Source organism: Micromys minutus (assembly GCF_963924665.1).
Source record: "Micromys minutus genome assembly, chromosome: 21".
NCBI lineage: Eukaryota > Metazoa > Chordata > Mammalia > Rodentia > Muridae > Micromys > Micromys minutus.
Genome location: NC_137956.1, coordinates 50,191,169 through 50,197,184, shown reverse-complemented (window position 1 = coordinate 50,197,184; position 6,016 = coordinate 50,191,169).

Sequence of the window (6,016 nt, the reverse complement as noted above, 5' to 3'; positions counted from 1 at the left end):
GTAATAATCAATACAACCTCCCACAGACATACCAACAGATCAACCTGTTCTAGACAATACTTCGGCTGAGGTTTTCCTCCCAAGTGACTTCAGGTTGTACCAAGCTGACGGCTAAAAATTAACCAATGGTATTCCTGAATTGTGAGACATGTTGGTGAGTGGGACATTTATATAAAAAGAATATTCCCTTTAACAAATAGTTATTGAGGACAATTTATACATTAAGCACTATGGGGAATTAAGGTAAAATCTGATAAACACTGCATTCAGTGTCAGGCAGGTGAGGCTGCTCTGCCCGGTCCCTCGGATGCCCCTCAGGCCTTAGAATGGCAATGCTTCTGCCCCCTTCCAGTTGTTTGCAACCATGGGAACCCCTCTGCACATCTGGCTGGATCATGGACACCCCAGGAACTGCTCTCAGAGGGGATAGGCTAGAGAAGATGTGCACCCCAGCTCTCTCCTTCCCTCAAGGACATGAAAACATTTGCATATTGTCCTCCCAGTGCCCCGGCACAACAAACCTCACATCTGTGTCTCTTCATCTTTTCTCACTGTCTGCTACACCTGTGGGTGTAAAACCACAGTCCTCACCTCTAGGGGATGAGAGAGAGTTTACTCTGGTGCAAAGATGAATGATCCTGGGCTCTGGGCTCAGTTTAGGGAATGCAGACTCAGATCACAGTAACAGAACAAAGGAAGCCATATATCACTTCAGACACATGGGGGGGGGGCGTTGTTCTGCATGAGCCTCAGCTGCTACCTGCTGATTTCCTTAGCCTTTTGGTTGGTGGAAGCTAGAAGTCTGTCAGGTTAATATATTCCAGGTGTTTTTACCTGTTAGTCACAAGGATGTTAGGTCAGATGCAGATTTGGGTGGGATTTGGCCGTGAAGAGGGGCTGTGTGTGAATGGTGGCCTAGCTTAGATGTAACAGGGCTCTGGACTTTCAGCATAAGCACTTGGTCAGAATCAGCTTGGCAGGGCGTTGGTTTGGTGGAAGCTACTGCTCTCCCGGGAACTTTTTCACAGGCTCTCCCTGGGTTTTCCCCCCATTCACTGTTCCTTGAATGAACTGGATCTACATTTAAGATTCCTTGTTTCCATACCAGCTTCATAGGAATCCAGGGAAACAACAAAATAAGCTCCTTTGTGTTATTTCACATACAACCTGATGACAATCTTGGTATAGTCGGGCCAGTCTTCTGAATCATGGAGAGAGGAACTCTGCCTTGCAGCAAAATGTTACTTCGATGACCTCTGTGGCAAGGCATCTTTGCACACTAGGCATGTTTTCCTGAGGTGAACAGAAATCTTGATAAGAAGGACTGAGCGCACGTTAAGTGTAACTGTCTCTGAGTCCTACTCAGTTGGGAGAGTCTGTGCTAGCATCCACCACGTCGACACTGGACAACTCTCGGGGACCTAGGTCAATGAGGCTACAGACACAGCTCAAGATAAAGCAAGAGCCAGCTGGGCAGGGTCACGCAGACACCCTGAACCATCCACACTTTCAATAAATCCAGTAAATTCATTTATTTCACCAAGCTGGGTTGGACAGTCTTTCTTTGGTCTGTCTGCACCCATCTTATTGGGGTGAATATGAGGTTCACCAGGCAGGGGTTTGGATGTGAATGAATGCACCTGTAGCTAGCAGCTGAATCTCTCCTGGAGGCCAGCACATTCTTTGAAGCTACAGTTAGGTTGCAACCATGCTCCATCAGAAAGAAGGACCGGTCACTCAGTCAGCGCAGGCGTGTGCTGACCAAAGGCTGCCACCTTTACATCACAGTTTAGACCCATGTGTGATTTTTCTAGAGAATCATGAAAAGAAATGTCCTACAAAACAGTTCTTGTTTACCATGACTTGGGAGAGAAAGGGGGTCATTTTCCTCCAGACATATGACACATCATAAATATTTACTAAAAACCTCTTTAAAACCCATGGTGAAAACATCACTCTTGGGAAAGCCCAGCCCTGCCTCTTGTCGAGCAAACACTCCTCTCAGTAAATAAGCTTCTTACACTCTCTCTGTCTTCCAACTGGATTCTTCCCTCCTGGAAGATAGGAGCTGGAAGACCCTTGTCATAAGCAGACGCTTGGTTCGTGTCCCAGGAAACCACACAACAAATTGCCATTTCTAAAATATGTCCAGGAGAAAAGAAGCCCTCAAGACATAAAACAGAAGCCTTTCCTACAGCCTGTGCCTCTGTGGTTACAGCAGATAGCTTCTTGACCTCCATTAAACAGGGTGAACCGTGGCAAGCAGAAACCCAATGAATAATAAATCAGGCTTCTGGCTGTCCCTCCATATCCCACTAAGCTTCCTACACTATGAAACGGACCCGTGTTGTTGAGATGCCTCTCATGGCTGGAAAAGTCCTTTGTTGGACTTCACGTGTTTCCCAGCACTGGATGAGATATCATTTCATTTAACATTACAATCTGTTAGATTCGTTTATTTTATGTGTATGGGGTGTTCTGTGTGGATGGATGTGCAGCACATATATGTAGTGCCTGAGGAGTCAGAAGAAGGTGCCCGGGCCCCTCGAACTGGGGTAACAAATGGCCGTGGGCCACCATGTGGGTGCTGGAAAACAAACTTGGGTCCTCCGTGAGAGCAACAAGCTCTCTTGGCTGCTGGGCCATCCCTCTAGTTTGTCACTTAACATTTCAATCAACAAAGCCAGAAATGAATTCCTCGATTCCCAAATCTGCCAACAGTCATAGATGTCCCCTTGTCAGTGTTTCCTTTCCAATATAACATCAGGACAAGATATTAGCAGTTCTCCAGTGGGGACACGAAGGGTCCACCCAGGAGGAATTCTGGGCTCCTACTGAGGATTCTGGGGCCAGGGGCAGTAGAGACCACAAAGTGGTCGTTGCTTTTCTCATCCTGTGCCAGAGAACAACTTGAGGGAGGACTTATTTTGGCTTGTGGTTTACAGGGAAACAGGCCACCAGGGTGGGGAAGGTGTGGCAGCAGGGAGTTTTATAGCAACCACAGAATAGGGCTGGAAACAGAGACAGCAAGTGTGGCCTGGCTGTCAACCTCCAGGCCTGCTCCAGTGAGGCTGTATCTTCTAAAGGTTCCACAAGCTCTCAGAGCAACCCCACCGCCGGGACCAAGGGAGCTGGAGGAGAGCATCTCACATTCAAACACATCTGCTACCATCTCTCAACAGACAAGACACAGCACAACCCACAACCAAGCATAACCCCTTCTTTATCTGGGCAGAAAGGTGACCAACCCCCTTCCTTGTAAGCACCCAGTGAGTTCACACACCAAAGATCCAAGTGGAGGGTCCTCTAGCAAGCCTTCCCATGAATTCAAGCAAACTTGCTATCCAGCCATCTCCAACCTCTGCCTACTTCCGTGTACCCATCCCGGACCATCACATACGCAATGTATGTTCCTGTCTTTCTCTCCCATTTCTCTCCTCCTACAGTGGAGGTGCCACTACTCAAGGATGTGTCTATTGCTCACCGTGGACCCTCTACAGGGTCTGCAGACGGCTGGTGTTTTCAGCATGGTTGTACTGACGTGAAACTGGCGAGGATGGGAGCTGATCTCGGGGAGCAGAAGTAAGGAAGTGAGGCAAGTGAGGACCAGGAGAAGCTAGCTAGAGATGTAGTCAGGGTTACTGCTGGAGCAAAGGACCTTTGAAAAGGCTCCAGAAGTTTCTAGAATGGTCCATACAGAGCTGGGTTTTCCATCCTTACTGGCTTAGGTTAGCCCTCTGGGAAGCAGCCTCGTCATTTACAGGTATGGAGCTTGGAGGGAGAGAAGTGGAATTCGTGTGTTTATGAGTGTGTGTGTGAGAGTGTGTATGAGTATGTGTGTAAATATGTGTGTGAATGTGTGTGTGAGAGACAGTGTGTGAGTATGTGTGTGAATTTGTGCAAGAGTGTGTGTGAGTGTGTATGAATATGTGTGTAAATGTGTGTGTATGAGTTATGTAAATGTGTGTGAATGTGTGTAAACATGTGTGTGAGAGAGTGTGTGAGTGGTGTGTGTGTAAATGTGTATAAATGTGTGTGAGTGTGTGTAAGAAAGTATGTGAGAGAGTGTGTGTGAGTGGTGTGAATGTGAGTATGTGTGTGAGAGAGAGTGTGTGTGAGTGGTGTGTGTGTGTGTGTGTGTGTGTGTGTGTGTGCTGAAAGCTAGAGTAAGGGGGAGGAACATAGAGCAAGGACATTGTCTCAAAACCATCTGCTTCAGGGGCATTAAGCCAATACAAGAGAAATGCAAGACCTAGGCTCTCCTGCTGCTGAAGGGTAACACTCAGAAGTGCCTCTGACTATTCCCATCACTTCTACTCAGAATTTCCGGAGAAGAAGGAGCCATGGCTACAGTATTATATCAAATAAAGAGCCCATTGCACCATCTCCTTCCAGCTTCTCGTTGTCCTTGACACCTTTGGCTTCCTGGTGCTTGTCTACTCTGGCCTTTTGACCCTGCCTGCGGTCAGGTGGCAGCCCCTTCTCCTGTTCCTTCCTTCTGGCCATCACACCTGGAGATCTGGGCAGAGACACCTTTTCCTTCCCTCCCTTCCCTCCCCACCTTTCAGTCTCTGCCTACAGCTTCCAGGTGGGATGAAACCACCATCTACATATAGTCTTAGTCTATACGTCCAGTGTCCTTCTGTCCAGAACACAGGGTCATGACCTTCTTCTCGCTGTCCATCCACAACTGCCAGACACACACCAGTTGGTGTGTTTTCTTCTGAACTCCCTGTGTGGCTGATACACTTCCACCCACCCTTGTCTCTCAGCTCAGAACTTCACAGTCATTCCCAGTCACCAACCACCCTTGGGTTTCTTCAAGAGCAAGAGGCTGCTTCTGTGCCTGGAAGTTTTCGCTTACATCTACTATCCAGATGTTCTAGCTATCCAGATGTTCTGTCATAGGGCACTTTGGACTTGTATAGTGTCTACATTTCGTGATAGTGAAAAGATTTCACAAAGGCATATTAGGCTACAAATAAATCTGTCTTCATTTCTCATGGTCCTCCTTTCTCCTGTCCTCCTAACTTGTCCTGCCCTAGGAACACCTCCATGTCACCAGACACACTGGAAACACTTGCCTCAGTGACGTGATACCAACATCCCCCCTCAGGTTATCTGCCTCTACCAGATCTCTCCACCCCCACCTCAGACTGCTTCAGAGAGGTTTTGTCTGATGTGCATGCCACGAGTAGTGTGTACATGTAAGAATGTGGAAGCTTGTGTATACACATATGCAGAGTTGTGCATACAGCTGTCCAGACAGCCACACCAAGTGTCTCCATCACTCTCTGCCTAGAGCTCATCAACTGGCTAGACCAGCAGGCCAATGAGCTGCAAGGATCCTCCTGTCCAGACCCCTTTGCCCTGGGAGAACTCCACCCTTGGCTTTTAGTGGGGATCCAAACTTAGTTTCTTGTGCTTGCAGGTAGGCACTTTACTGGCTGAGCCACCTCCTCTGTCCCAGCTCCAGGGCCCCAGTTCCCAGAGGTGTTTATTTGCTTGGGCATTTATTTTGTCAGGTCTTGGTCATACTCCATTTCCAGGGGCTGGGCACGGTTCATAATTCTTGAGGAAAGGGATAGAGGGGAGGGGCCCGCTAAGAGTCCACATCTCAGTCCACAGGCCCAGGAAAAGACACCGCCTGTAGATTCCGACTGTAGTGAACAGCCCTGCGCCAAGCCAAGCTGCTTTATTCGTGTTTCCAGACATGTTTGGTCTGTCACAAATACAGCTAATTCCCACAACCTGCGCTATCTCCTCAGGGAAAATCACCCACAGCATTTACTCTGTTGCTGTCGTAAATATGTTGCTTCTAAATTGCAGAGACCTCTAGAGCCACAACCAGGAACCTGGTACTGCTTGGTTTCATATAGTCCCCCGCAGCTGAAGGTGCCAAGCTGGGTGCATTTTCTCTTTAGAGTTTCTGAGCCTTTCTCCTTTCACCCTAGACTGACAAGGTTGAGGGTAGGCTGGGAGGGGTCGGGGGACTGAGCATGCTACAGCTAAGGGA